Source organism: Ornithorhynchus anatinus, chromosome 5 (genome assembly GCF_004115215.2).
Source record: "Ornithorhynchus anatinus isolate Pmale09 chromosome 5, mOrnAna1.pri.v4, whole genome shotgun sequence".
In the NCBI taxonomy this organism is placed as follows: Eukaryota; Metazoa; Chordata; class Mammalia; order Monotremata; family Ornithorhynchidae; genus Ornithorhynchus; species Ornithorhynchus anatinus.
In genome coordinates this window covers 81,625,256-81,639,788 of record NC_041732.1, presented here as the reverse complement: position 1 = coordinate 81,639,788, position 14,533 = coordinate 81,625,256, and the positions used below count along the sequence as shown (strand labels likewise).

Genomic DNA, 14,533 nt, shown 5'->3' with positions numbered 1-14,533 from the left:
CGGCAGTGATGTGGCTCAGGGCCGGCACCGGTAGCCCGTGCGGCTTGCGCCCTCGGAAGGGCAGAGCCCATCTGAACCACGGTCGGCCCGGGCGAGGCCAGGGGTGGGGCTGAGGGACCACCTGGTCATGAGTCCTCCCTCCCACACATGACCCTCAGTTGTTGGGGTGGCTTGCCTCTGGGCTGTCTGCCAGGGAAAATAGGAACATGGCAGCCAGAGAGACCCCAACCCAATACATTCCAAAAGGTTGGTTGGTGTTTGTATTTGTTAAGCGCTTACTATGTGCAGAGCACTGTTCTAAGCGCTAGGGTAGATACAGGGGAATCAGGTTGTCCCAAGTGAGGCTCACAGTTAATCCCCATTTTCCAGATGAGGTAACTGAGGCACATAGAAGTGAAGTGACTTGCCCTCAGTCACACAGCTGACAAATGGCAGAGCCGGGAGTCGAACTCATGACCTCTGACTCCGAAGCCCAGGCTCTTTCCACTGAGCCACGCTGCTTCTCTAACAAAGTAAGCAGTCGCCCGAACAGGGGCTTGAACCCTGGACCCTCAGATTAAAAGTCTGATGCTCTACCGACTGAGCTATCCGGGCTCCGATAGCTCGGAGGAAAGGCCAGAGAGCTGATAGGCGGACTTGTAAGTGGGTGGCTTAGTGGAGAAGCAGTGTGACTAGTGGGTAGAACACAGGTCTGGGAGTCAGAAGGACCTGGGTTCTAATCCCGACTCCTGTGTGACCTTGGGCAAGTCACTTCACTTCTCTGGGCCTCATCTGTAGAATGGGGGGGAAGAGTGTGAGCCCCAAATGGGGCAGAGACTGTGTCTGACCTGATTAGCGTGTATTGCTTGGCACATAGTAGGTGTTTCACAAATTCCATAAGTGGCACAGGGCCCTGGACAGTCCTGCTGGGCTGGAGTGTAGCACTGGATAGTGGCTGGGAAGGGCATGGTAGGGACTGGGTCCCACTGGAAGGAGTCCAGTGGAGCCAGCAGTTTCAGACTCAGCGGATGGATCCCAGAATTCCCCAGAAGTGCTCCCTTGGCCTGTGCCCCTAGTTTCCTGATAGGAGAACAGGACCCCCAGGACTCTCCAGGAGAGACCGGGCAGGTCCGGGCCTCGTTCAGCAAGCCAGAGGGAATCTGCCCGGACAGATCCCAGCCGGCAAGGGCTCGCCGGAATCTTCTGCGCTCTCTAATTTGGATGCTGGTCTTTACCCAAAGGAAATTCTCCAGCCAGCCTCCAAGAGAAGGAAACCACCAGGACAGAAGAGAAGCAGTGTAACCTAGTGGATAGAGCACGGGCCCAGGAGTCAGAAAGGCCTGGGTTCTAATCCCGGCTCTGCCACTTGCCTGCTGAATGACCTTGGGCAAATCAGTCCGCTTCTCTGGGCCTCGGTTACCTCTAAAATGGAGTTTAGGACTGTGAGCACCATGTGGGACAGGGACCACGTTCTGCGGCTTAGCGGAAAGACCACAGGTTGGGGAGTCAGGGGACACGGGTTCGAATCCCATTTCTGCTCTGGCTGTGACCTTGGGCAAGCCACTTAACTTCTTTGTGCCTCAGTTACTTCGTCCATAAAGTGAAGATTAAGACTGTGAGCCCCACAAAGGACAACCTGATTACCTCATATCTATCCCAGGACTTAGAACAGTGCTGACACAAAGTAAGCGCTTAAATACCATAATATAATCATCATTATTATTAGCCCAGTGCTTAGTACAGCGCCTGACATGTAGTAAGTACTTAACAAATTCCATAGAAAAAGAGAAGGAAAGTAAAGCGAGAGGTGAAGCCTACAAGATTAGAGAATCAGGGTCTTCTGAGCACGGTGACCACTGGGTAGACCACTCCATGGTTGGGGTAGTGGAAGGGCAAGGGGGCAGGGCAAGGACCATGGTCTCCTGGGGAGGGGCTGCTTGCCTGGCATCTGTGCCCCACGAAGCTTCTCCGTGGGCTACAGACTTCTACTTTCCTCGTCCGCTGAGGAGGAGAAGCATTTCCACCTTCACTGTCCCCTAGCAGGGAGAGTAAGGAAGAGGAGAGAAGGAAGGAGGAGGGGAGGGAAGGAAGGGAGCAGGGAGGAGGGAATGGGGGGATGGGGAAGAAAAGAAACCAGTCACTTGTACACCCATAGCCTAGTGTCAGTGCCAAGTCAGAGAGACCAAGGTCTCAGTTCAAGTAGTCGGTCTGTCACAAAGAAGATGTCTCTGACAGAGTTTCTGTCTAATAGACCTGTCACCAACACCCTATTATCTGCCAGCACAGCCCCCTACCCTCTGTTGCACCAGATAATCTCCTTTTCAAAAATGCATTTTCCCCTCATGCTGTGGAAGTTTCAGTTTATCCTGTCTGGCTGCCAGGGAGGGATTCGCAGCCCAGAAAAAAGGTTTCTTCATTTCACTATCACCAGATAATAGAAAACTTGCTCTGGGGCTAAATAAAATGGAATCTGGGTGGGTGGCTTCCCCCCTCTCCCCACCCCCTACCACCTCCCCCACTTCCCTTCCTCTTCCATCCCTTCCCCGAGCCCTCTTCCGTTTCCCCTTCTCCTGCCTCTTGGAAAATCCCCTGACGGTGCAGCCTGGGGGACTTCAAGGGAGAGACATCTCCGTTTATTTTCTGGTTAATTCAAAATCCTTCTAGACTGTAAGCTCATTGTGGACAGGGAATCTGTCTGTTACATTAGTAATTAATAATTATTGTGGTATTTGTTAGGCGTTCACTATGTGCCAGGCACTGTATTAAGCACTGGGGTGGATACAACCAAGTCGGTTTGGACACAGTACCTGACCCACATAACGCTCACAGTCTTCATCCCCATTTTGCAGATAACAGAGGCACAGAGAAATGAAGTGATTTGCCCAAGGTTACACAACAGACAAGCTGTAGAGAGGAGATTAGAACCCATGACCTGCTGACTCCCAGGCCCATGCTCTATCATCTACCCCATGCTGCTTCTATCTCAGATTTTTCCAGCCCAACCATCCCTGTCCCTTGCCTCCTCCCACCCAGCCCAGGTGGGTCAGACCAGTGGAAAGGTGCCAATAAATGAACACAAGGTTCTGGATAATCTGATCAGATGAGGGCAGGCAACAAAGATCATTCAACACTGTACTAATTGCTGAGAGAGGATTCACAGTTGGGGAATTAGACATGGTCCCAAAAGGCAAGCGAAAGGTCTTCGGATCTGGTATTTTTGTCACATTTCAGCGGGATTGGCTTAGCCCCCAGAGGTGGGCTTGCTGAGATTGGGTTTAAGGACCAACTGGCTTCTTCAGGGGTCTCCTGCTTGGCTCCAAGCCACGAGGATCCAGGTCCAGGTAGGAAGGACAGACCTTGGAGGTCAAATAAGAGGCGAGTCCTGCTGTCTTGATGCTTAAAAGATCTCCCACCCTCCCACTGGCCTGCTCCATTTTCCATTCTCAGAATGCCTTACTACAACTTATCAATCTTCAAACAAATGGCTTCCTGAAAATCCCATCATTTACCTCAGCCTCCTGTTCTCCTTTTTCAAGTGAATTGCAGTGGTCTGGCTTTCTGCCGTGGAAGCTTCTAGACTAGCTTATCCAGGCTCTTCCACTCATGTATATTCATTCTGACTGGCTTCCCCTGACGTCTCTGGACCCAGCCCTGCCCAAACTCCTTGAAGGCATAGGTTGTGTCTACTAACTCTATTGTATTGTACTTTCCCAACCACTCAGTACAGTGCTTTGCACGCAAGGTCAGCGTGGAGAAGCAGCGTGGCTCAGTGGAAAGAGCCCGGGCTTGGGAATCAGAGGTCGTGGGTTCTAATCCTGGCTCTGCCACATCAGCTGCGTGACTTTGGGCATGTCACTTAACTTCTCTGTGCCTCAGTTACTCCATCTGTAAAATGGGGATGAAGACTGTGAGCCCCTTGAGGGACAACCTAATGGCCTTGTATCTACCCAGCGCTTACAACAGTGCTTGGCACATAGTAAGCGCTTAACAAATACCAACATTAAACATTAAGGTCCTCAACAAATATGATCAATTTATCGATTTCTTGGGTGGCTCTTCTCCCCTCCCCAGAAGTTCTCCCCAGTCAGTGTTGTTGTCATTCTCCCCTGGTTAAAGCTTCCACATTTCTTTTAATGGTATTTGTTAAGTGCTTACTTTCTGCCAGGCACTCTACTAAGCACTGGGGTAGATACAAGCAGAATCTTGGAGATTCTTGGAGAAGCAGCGTGGCTCAGTGGAAAGAGCATGGGCTTTGGAGTCAGGGCTCATGAGTTCGAATCCCAGCTCTGCCACTTGTCGGCTGGGTGACTGTGGGCAAGTCACTTAACTTCTCTGGGCCTCAGTTCCCTCATCTGTAAAATGGGGATTAAGACTGTGAGCCCCACGTGGGACAACCTGATTCCCCTGTCTACCCCAGCGCTTAGAACGGTGCTCGGCACATAGTAAGCGCTTAACAAATACCAACATTATTATTATTATTATTACATTATTATTATACAAGCTAATCAGGTTGGATACAGTCCATGTCCCACATGGCACAAAGAAATTAAGTGACTTTCCCAAGATCACAGAGCAGACAAAGCACAGCATTGTCTCTGGGCAACTTCTGGGCCCTGCTTGTCGACCCACAACTGTCAATCTCTTAGACCTTCCACAGTCTAATGAGGGTTAGGAACTAACCCTAATCCTGCCAGCACCGGGGCAGATCCCCCTCCTCACTGTCCCCTTTGTTTTTTCTTTCTTGGGATGCCATCTCTGCTGGTCCCACACTGACTCAGTAGAGGAAATGGACACTGACCTAAGATATGAGGCCCCTAACACCATGTAAACCCTCTCAAGATCGCACCTGGAGAGTGAGGAGTTTCCAGTTCTCTACCAGTCTCGGTTAAGGGAGGGAGAGTCAAGCAGAGGCCCACCCATTCCATTCCTTGCTTGGGTAGAGGCTAGCAAGTGGAAGGCAATTTGCTACAAGTCAAACTCACCTGTGCTAGGCAGCAGCGGCCTGGGAGAGAGTTGAGGGTGAAGACCCGAATTTACTGCTTGGAAGAAGGCAGTGGTAAACCACTTCTGTATTTTTACTAAGAAAACTCTATGGATACACTATCAGAGGTGTGGCATTCTGGGAGAGATGTGTCCATGGAGTCGCTTTGGGTCAGAGATGACAGCATAATGCAAAACAACACCATGTAACAGTGGGGTAACAGACTTACTTCAAAGTCTTATACAGTACATACCTCCTCCAAGAGGTCTTCCCCAATTAAGCCCTGTTTCCCCCTCTCCCTTCTGTATTGTCTATGCACTTGGACCTGTGAGAATTTAGTATACATCCCATCCTCAACCCCACAATACTTAGGTGGCTGAAATGCAGCAAGAAGGACCCTGCCGGTCTGCCAGCGGAGAAGATGGTGACATTTCACGCAAGGCACCGGTGAGGCTTGGTCTTTTCTGCCAGGGCTATGGCAGCCACAGTGTCCATGCAGTCTGGATTGGTGCCCAGCCTCTGCCTGGCTGGGCCCAGATTCCAGTTGTCTTCAGTGGTCGCTTGTTGAGGAGATACTGTGGAGGATGTGGAGCTAGCAGGAGATCTGAATTCGACAGTGCTGAGCCAGATGACCAAGCACATACTGACCCATTCTCACCCTAAAGCTGAAGTAGCTTCCTTGTGCTTAGAGCTGGAACTGGCCGGATTAGGGTGCCGGAAATATGGCTTTCCTGAAAAATCTTCAAAATGCCGCTGCAAGACGGAATGGTCAGTCAGTAAATCGTTATTTATCGAGCACTTACCGTAGGCAGAGAGCTGTACAAAGCACTTGGGAGAGCATGATATTACAGTAAACAGACACATTACCTGCCCACAATGAGCTTACAGTCTTGAAGAGTCTCCGAGGGGCAAGGCCAGGTGGTGAAGGGGCATCGATTGCCCCGCCGTGAACAACTCAAGACAACACCCAAGCCCAGACTCAACCCTAGCTCCTCCACTCCCCACCCCAATCATCCTAATCCTAATCTGAAAAATCCCCATCCATTTTGCCCCATCAGTGTTTGAATCTTGACCCCCTGATATTGATTTACTGAAGTTGGCAATTTTTAGTCATGGGGATGAAAGCATCTGTGTTACTGAACACAGTAAGTGCTCAATAAATACCACTGATTGATTGATAGATTGATCAATCGAATGATTCCCCTTGGCTGCCCAGAGATGGTGGTGGGGTTGGAAGACTCTTCAACTGTTGGGATTGGATTTCTGGCTGCTTCCCAGAGGCCCAGGAAGGGCCCAGCTCAGCCCAGCCCAGCCCAACCAACCCAGCCTTGCATGGGGCGTGGCTGGAAGTGGGCCATGGCTGGGGGCATGGTCCTGCATGGGGCTTGGCTGGGGCATGGCCAAGGCAGTGGGGGAAAAGGTCAAGAGAGGTGGGAGAATGATTCTCTAGCCAGGGGGTGCAGGTCTTCTTAGCGGAATCCTCTGTGCTCGTGTTCATTCATTCGTTCAATAGTATTTATTGAGCACTTACTATGTGCAGAGCACTGTACTGAACGCTTGGAATGTACAATTTGGCAACAGATAGAGACAATCTCTGCCCAGTGATGGGCTCACAGTCTAAATGGGGGAGACAGGCAGCAAAGCAAAACAGAACAAAACAAAAACAAGACAACATCATCAAGATAAGTAGAATCAAAGGGATGTACACCTCATTAACAAAATAAACAGGGTAAAAAATAATGTATAGTATCTAATGACGACATAGATCTGGGATGGCCTGATCGTGAACCTGTCAGAAAATTCAGGGGTTGCACATGAACTCCACCTGGTCAGGATCCAGTCTTCTGCTTCTGCTATAGGCTAGCGCAATGCTCCATGCACGGTAGTTGTGAAGCAGACAAGAAGAGAAGCGGTGTGGCCTAGTGGAAAGAGCATAGGCCTAGTAGGAGTCAGAAGGATCCGGATTCCAATTCTGGCTCCATCTCTTGCCTGCTGAGGGACCTTGGACAAGTCACTTAACTTGTCTTGGCTTCAGTTTCCTCATCTGTAAAATGGGGGTTAAATCTTACTTCCTCCTACTTGGACTAGGAGCTCCATGCGGGACAACGACTGTGTCCCACCTGATTTTCTCATATTTTTACCAGGGCTTAGAACAACACTTGGAACACTGTAAGGGCTTAACAAATATAATAATAATAATAATAATAATAATGCAAAATGAGCGGTTAATGATTGTGAGTCCAGAAGGATTTTCCGCTGGGGGTCTTGCTGGCCAAGGAGAACAGTGAGCCCCTGAGGTAGTTTCTGCAGTTGGCTCTCTCTCACCCTTCTTCTCAAAGAGGATGATTTTGGTAGCATCTTTGAAGTCAGGAGATGTTTCCCCCGGATTCCATATGTGAAGGAAGAGCCGGGGCCAACTTCTGAGCTTGTAGATTTCTGCAGGATCACCTCCAGGTCTGCTGCTGGACTGTTTTCTGTAGTTGTGACTGAAATGGTGACCGCCTCAAATGCCAGAGTAAAGAGGTCACTCCTCCCCGTTTGACTGCTTCCTCTTTGCTTCGAAGGCCTTGGGGAGGAGGTGGAGGGAACAGAGTTTCCAGCGACAGGGGAAGAGAAAGAAGGGGGTGAGGGGTGGAAGGCATGACAGAAGTAGAGGAGAAGGGCAGGAGTGGAAAAATGGCTCCTCCTCTTCCTCTTCTGCAGTCAATTAATCATCTTTATGGAGTTCTTACTGTGTGCAGAGCATTATACTACTTGGTTGTTGGTTTTTTTTGTTGTCTGTCTACCCCTTCTAGACGGTGAACCCGTTATTGGGTAGCGATTGTCTCTATCTGTTTCCACATTGTACTTTCCAAGCGCTTACTACTGTGCTCTGCACAGAGTAAGCGCTCAATAAATATGATTGAATGAATGAATGAATTATACTAAGTACTTGAGAGAGTACAATAAAACAGAGTTGGTAGACACGTTCCCTGCCCACAAGGAGATTACAGTCTAGATGGGGAGACAGACATTAAAGCAAATCACAGATATGTACATAAGGGCTTTGGGGACGACAGTGAGATGAATAAAGGGTGTGAATCCAAGTACAAGAGTGATGCTGAAGGGAGAGCGAGTAGGGGAAATGAGAGCTTAACTGGGGAAGGCAACCAATGAAGGTTCTTGAGGAGTGGGGAAATCTGGGCTGAATTTTTTTTAGAAAAATGATCCAGGCACAGAATGAAGTACGGCCTGGAATGGGGAGAGACAGGAGGCAGGGAGGTCAGCAGAGAGGTTGATGCAGTAATCAAGGCAGGATAGGGGGAAGTGCTTCGTTTAGCATAGTAACAGTTTGGATGGAGAAGACAGGGCAGATTTAAGCAAGGTTGTGAAGGTTAAACTGACAGGATTTGGAGTAAGATTGCATCTATGGATTGAACGAGAGCGATGAGATGAGGACAATGCCAAGGTTACGGGCTTGTGAGCCAGGGAACATAATGGTCTTGTCTATAATAATAGGAAAGTCAAGGGGAGGACAGGGTTCGGTTGTGAAGATGAAGAGTTCTGTTTTGGACATGTTAAGTTTGAGATGTCCTGAAGACAGTAGGAAATAAGAGATTACAGAGAGGAGAAAGATCAGGGCTAGAGATGTGCCTTTAAATCATCAGAGAGACCTAGAGATGGTAGTTGAAGCCATGGGAGAAAATGAGTACCCCAAAGAAATGGGTGCAGATGGAGACTACCCCAGAACTGAGCCTTGAGGGAGTCCCACAGTTAAGGAGTGGGAGGCAGAGGAGCCTGCAAAAGAGATTGAGAATGAGCAGCCAAAGGAATGAGAGGAGAACCAGGACAGGCCAGTGTCAGTGAAGCCAAGGTTGGAAAATGTTTCCAGGAGAAGAGTGTGATCCACAGTATCAAGAGCAGCTGAGAGGTAGGGGAGGATTAGGTTGGAGTAGAAGCTGTTGGATTGGGCAAGAAGAAGATTGCCGGTGACCTTCAAGAGGACAGTTTTGATGGAGTGAAGAGGGTGGAAGCCAGATTGGAGTGGGTAAAAGAGAGAATTGGAGTAGAGGAAGATGAGGCAGAGGATGTAGATGACTCTCTCCAGAAGTTTAGAGAGGAATTGTAGGATGGAGACGGGGTGATAACTGGAAGAAGCCTTGGGGTCAAGGGAGGGTTTCTTAGGACAGGGGAGACATGAGCATGTTTGAAAGAAGAGCTTCCACCTACCATCTTGACTGGACTGACCCATCCTGGGGTCACACACCAGAGTGTCTGGACCAGCCAGAACCTTTTCTTTCCATCTGGGCCAGACCCTCCCCCCACCCCCCGGTTGAAAAGTGTAGATTCCTAAGGCTCCGACTACCAGACAGATTGGGCTTGGATCATCTTCCAGGCCTTGGGTCTAAAGTCAGTGTCAGTCAGACACTCCTGGGAGGGCACGTCCTTGCCTAATTAGATCCATCAGCGGCATTTACTGAGTGCTCGATTTGTGCAGAGCTCTGGACTGAACACTTGGGAGGGTAGAGTGGGTAGACCCGATCCCTACCCCCAGGGAGCTTACAATCCAGCAGAAGAACTTGCATTGTGGATCGGCGAGTCTGGGATCTCAGGGCAGGGAGCCCAGGCCCCAGAGGCCCAGCACCTGGCTGAGGACCAGAGAGGCTGCAGAGATTTGGCCCACAGCGGAAACCTGCCCAGGCAAAGATAGAGCTGATGTCTGCCTCCTGTTCTCATTTAGCTGCGAGCTGTACGTGCTGCCGGCTGGAACGGAGAGAACGGATGGTGACTAGGAAAGCAATTTGTCCTCCTTGTCCCCCCTCCGCCCCCTGCACCAACCACCACTGCACACATTCCACAGGGAATCTCCCAGTCAATTGGAAAACAAGCTGGCAAGATTGTGGGTCTCCAGGGACTAGAAGCACAGCCTCCTCTCACTCCTCTGCCATCCCATGAGAAGTAGTACATGCAGAGGGACCAAGGACTGAGAAGGGGCACAATCTCCTTGGGTCTGTGCGAGTGGATCTGGGGGCACTTGCGTTTGCCTTTGGGCGGATTTGTGTGTGTGGGGGGGGGGGGTGCGTGCTTGTGTCTTTGTGTGGGGGTTTGTGTACCTGAGAGGATGTGTGTGTGGGCATGCATGGAAGACGGTGAAACATCTGGTCTCCAGGTTAAGGAATAGCTGACTGGTCCTGGAGAAATAATCTGTAAAATGGGGATTAAAACCGTGAGCCCTATTTGGGACGGAGACTTTGTCCCACTGGATTATCTTGTATCAACTCCAGCTCTTAGTTCAGTACCTTGGCACATAGTAAGTGCTTAACAAGTACATTTAAAATAAGAAGCAATTCTCCCCATCCCCATAATCTCCCCCTCACCACCCCAGCTTCTCACCACGGCCAGCCCCTCAGACCTACTCTCCATTCATTCAATCGTATTTATTGAGCGCTTACTATGTACTATATTAAGCGCTTAGAATGTACAATTTGGCAACAGATAGAGACAATCCCTGCCCAACAATGGGCTCACAGTCTAAACAGGGGAGGCAGACAACAAAACAAAACAGATCAAAACAAGTAGTCTGGTGTAAATATCATCAAGATAAATAGAATCATAGATGTATACACATCATTAACAAGATAAATAGAGAAATAATATGCACGGTGCTGTGGGGAGGGGAAGGGGAAGAACAGAGGGAGGGAGAAGGGGGAATGGGTAGGGGAGGAGGAGCAGAGGGAAAGGGGGGCTCAGTCTGGGAAGGCCTCCGGGAGGAGGTGAGCTCTCAGTAGGGCTTTGAAGAAGGGAAGAGAGTTAGTTTGACAGGTGTGAGGAGGGAAGCCATGCCAGGTCAGCTGTAGGATGTGGGCCAAGGGTCGACGGTGGGACGGGCGCGAACCAGGGACCGTGAGGAGGTTAGTGGCAGAGGAACGGAGTGTGTGGGCTGGACTGTAGAAGGAGAGAAGGGAGGTGAGGTAGGAGGGGGCAAGATGATGAAGAACTTTGAAGCCAAGAGTGAGGAGTTTCCTCCACTTCATCTTCCCCCACCCCTTTCCACCCCTCCTCTTCCTGCTTCCACTTTCCTAGACCAAAGCTCACCAGCACCTACCTGTAACAAACCCCTCAGACCTCCCACCTCATCACCCCAGTCTCATGGACACCACAGAAGGGGCAATAAGGAAGAGTCAAAGAGTATTCAATTTCTTTCAGAGAATTGGCCAGTTGCCTAGAAGGCGTTGAGCCACCCCAGCTTCCTTCAGAGTTAGAGTTAACAGGGGACTCTGGGGCATATTTCACAGTTGCCCCACAGACCCAAGGTCCTTCCTGTCTTCCCAAAATTTCCTCTGCTCCAGGGAAAGCCCATTTCATCTGGCTCTGTTTCGGGTCCTAGTTCTGGCTCTAGCTCTGTCTCTGTCTCTGTTTCTGTCTCTAAATCTGGCTCTGGCTCTAGCTCTGGCTCTGTCTCTGTTTCTGGCTCTGGCTCTACCTTTGCCTCTGTCTCTGTTTCTGGCTCTAGCTCTGGCTCTACCTTTGCCTCTGTCTCTGTTTCTGGCTCCACCTCTGGCTCTAACTCTATTTCTGACTCTGTCTCTGACTCAGAGAACTCCTCCTCAGAGAACTCCTCCGAGAACATTGTTGCCAATATTCACTGATGCTAACAGTCATTAGGTACTTAAAAGGACTAAACTGAGCACTAGAATAATTCCCTGAGAATCAATGAAAATGTAAACAAAATATCCCTCTGGCCATCTTAGTGGTTTTGGACTTCCTTATAGCCTCTTCAAAGCACTCAAGGATATTATTATTATTATTATTATTATTATTATTATTATGTGCCATCAAGTTGTTTCCGATTCATAACAACTCCATGGATATACTTTCTCCAGAACGTCCATAATCCACAGCCTTTCTAATGGTTCTTCCGTTATTGTGGTTATGGTCTCTCTCCATCTAGCTGCTGTTCTGCCTCTTCCATGTTTTCCCTGGGTTTTTCCTAGTATTAATTTCTTCTCCAGAGAATTAATCCTCCTGATTACGTGTCCAAAATATGCTAATCTAAGTTGAGTCACTTGGCCTTCCAAGGACCACTATGGTTTAATTTGCTCCAAAATCCATTTGCTTGTCTTTCGGGGCAGTCCATGGTATTTGCAAAAGCCTTCTCCAACACCACATTTCTAAAGAATCGATGTTCTTTCTATCCTGTTTTTTCACTGTCCAGCTTTCGGATCCATACACTGTCACTGGAAACACCATTGAGTTGACAATCTGTATAGAAGTACTCAATTATTTACTTTGTCTCCTCGAGTTGTAAATATTTTAATGTTTGTCTCCCCTGTTGGCATGGAAGCGCCTTGTGGCTAGGGAACCTCTCAAGTGTATATTCTGTGCTTCCCCGGTAACTAGAACAGTGCCTCACACCAAGCGGGTGCTCAATAATGGCTGCAACTTTTCTAAAGGATTCACATGATAAGGGAGTGTGAGGAAGGCAGACACCGCCAGGAGCAGGTTGGCCTGGCGAAAAAGCATGGATCTGGAATCATTCGATGGTATTTACTGAACACTTACTGTGGGCAGAGCACTGAGTAAGCATTTGGGAAAGTGAATACAATAGACGTGGAAGACATGATCCCTAACCACAAGGAGCTTACAATCTACAGGGAGAGACAGATATTAAAATAAATGCGTGACTATGATTCTAGTCCCAGCTATACTATTGGCATTTGTGGACCAATGACATTTATTAAGTGTCTACTGAGTCTTGCTAGCCACTGTACTACTAATAATTAATAATTACGGTATTTCTTAAGCGCTTACTATGTGCCAAGCACCGTTCTAAGTGCTGGGGGTAGATACAAGGTAATCAACTTGTCCCACGGGGGGGTCACAGTCTTAATCCCCATTTTACAGATGAGGTAACTGAGGCACAGAGAAGTTAAGTGACTTGCCCAAAGTCACACAGCTGAGAAGCAGCAGAGCCAGGATTAGAACCCAGGACCTCCTACTCCCAAGTCCGTGCTCTTTCCACTAAGCCATGCTGTTTTTCATAGAGCACAGAACCAAGAAACATGTTCTGCCCCCTCAAGGCGCTTATAATCTCCTTGAAAAATGATCTAACCTTAGTTTCACTGACTTTGTCCTTTCCTGGTTCTCCTCCTTTCTCTGGATGCTCCGTCTCAGTCTCTTTCAAAGGCTCCTCCTCTGCCCCCCACCCCCTAACTGCGGGAGTCCCTCAAAGCTCAATAATAATAATGTTGGTATTTGTTAAGCGCTTACTATGTGCTAGAGCACTGTTCTAAGCGCTGGGGGTGATACAAGGTCATCAGGTTGTCCCACATGAGGCTCACAGTCTTCATCCCCAATTTACAGATGAGGTAACTGAGGCACAGAAAAGTTAAGAGACTGGCCCGCAGTCACACAGCTGACAAGTGGCAGAGCCGGAATTCGAACCCATGACCTCTGACTCCCAAGCCCGTGCTCTTTCCACTGAGCCACGCTGCTTCAATTCAAGGTCCCCTCCTATTCCCCATCCACACCCACTCCCTTAGATAACTCACTCGCTTACCCGGTGACAACTACCATCTCGACCCGGATGATTCCCAAATCCACCTCTCCGGCCCTGAGCTCTCTCCTTCTCTGCAGTCCCTCGTTTCTTCCTGCCTTCGGGACCTCTCTACTTGGATGTTCCATCGATACCTCAAATTTAACCTGTCCAAAACAGAAGACACCCAAACCTTAACTATCCTCCACATTACTTTCCTATCCCCGTAGACAACACCACTCTGCTCCCTGGCTCACGAACCCATAACCCTGGCGTTGTCCTCGACCCATCTCTCTCATTCAACCCACGTATTCAATCGGTCCCCAAATCCCGTCGGTTCTACCTTGATAAAATCTGCCCTTTCCCCACCATCCAAACGGCGCCTGTGCTAATCCAAGCACTTAACCTATCCCGCCTCGACTACTGCATCAGCCTCTTTGTTGACCCCCCTGCACAATTTGTGCAGCTTCGGCAGCAGCATCGAATGGGGACTGAAGAGGGAAGAGCCTGGGGGCAGCGAGACTGATGAGGAAGCTGATGTCTGGCTTGGACTATGGTGGAAGCTAAGTGGAGAGGAAGGTAGGGAGCCGGGAGATTGGCCTGGGGGAAGGATAGGCAAAGTTCAACCACTGTTCGGAGGCGAGGGCTGAAAGCCAGAGGAGCCAAATACGATACCAGGGTCATGAGCATCTGAGTCATTACTCAGAGTAAGTACTGAGTAGCACTCCTCCTCCTTCTAGTAGTACAGTTCTACAAGTAGTAAGAAGCAGCGTGGCTTAGTGGAAAGAGCCCGGGCTTGGGAGTCAGAGGACATGGGTTCTAATCCCAGCTCCACCCCTTGTCCGCTGCATGATCTTGGGCAAGTCACTTAACTTCTCTGGGCCTCAGTTACCTCATCTGGAAAATAGGGATTAAGACCGTGAGCCCCACGTGGGACAACCTGATTGCTGTGTATCTACCCCAGCACTTGAAACAGTGCTTGGCACATAGTAAACACTTAACAAATACCATAGTAATTATTATTATTATTGTTTGTACAGTCCTCCAGACTATAAGCT

The 14,533-nt window shown here is 49.2% G+C and overlaps 1 non-coding gene across 1 annotated transcript; it reads right to left on the bottom strand.

The window, feature by feature from the left end:
- Positions 1–521: 521 nt before the first annotated feature.
- Positions 522–594, bottom strand: TRNAK-UUU. Its single transcript has one exon. It is a non-coding gene; the product is annotated as a tRNA-Lys (tRNA).
- Between the last annotated feature and the right edge of the window lie 13,939 nt (positions 595–14,533).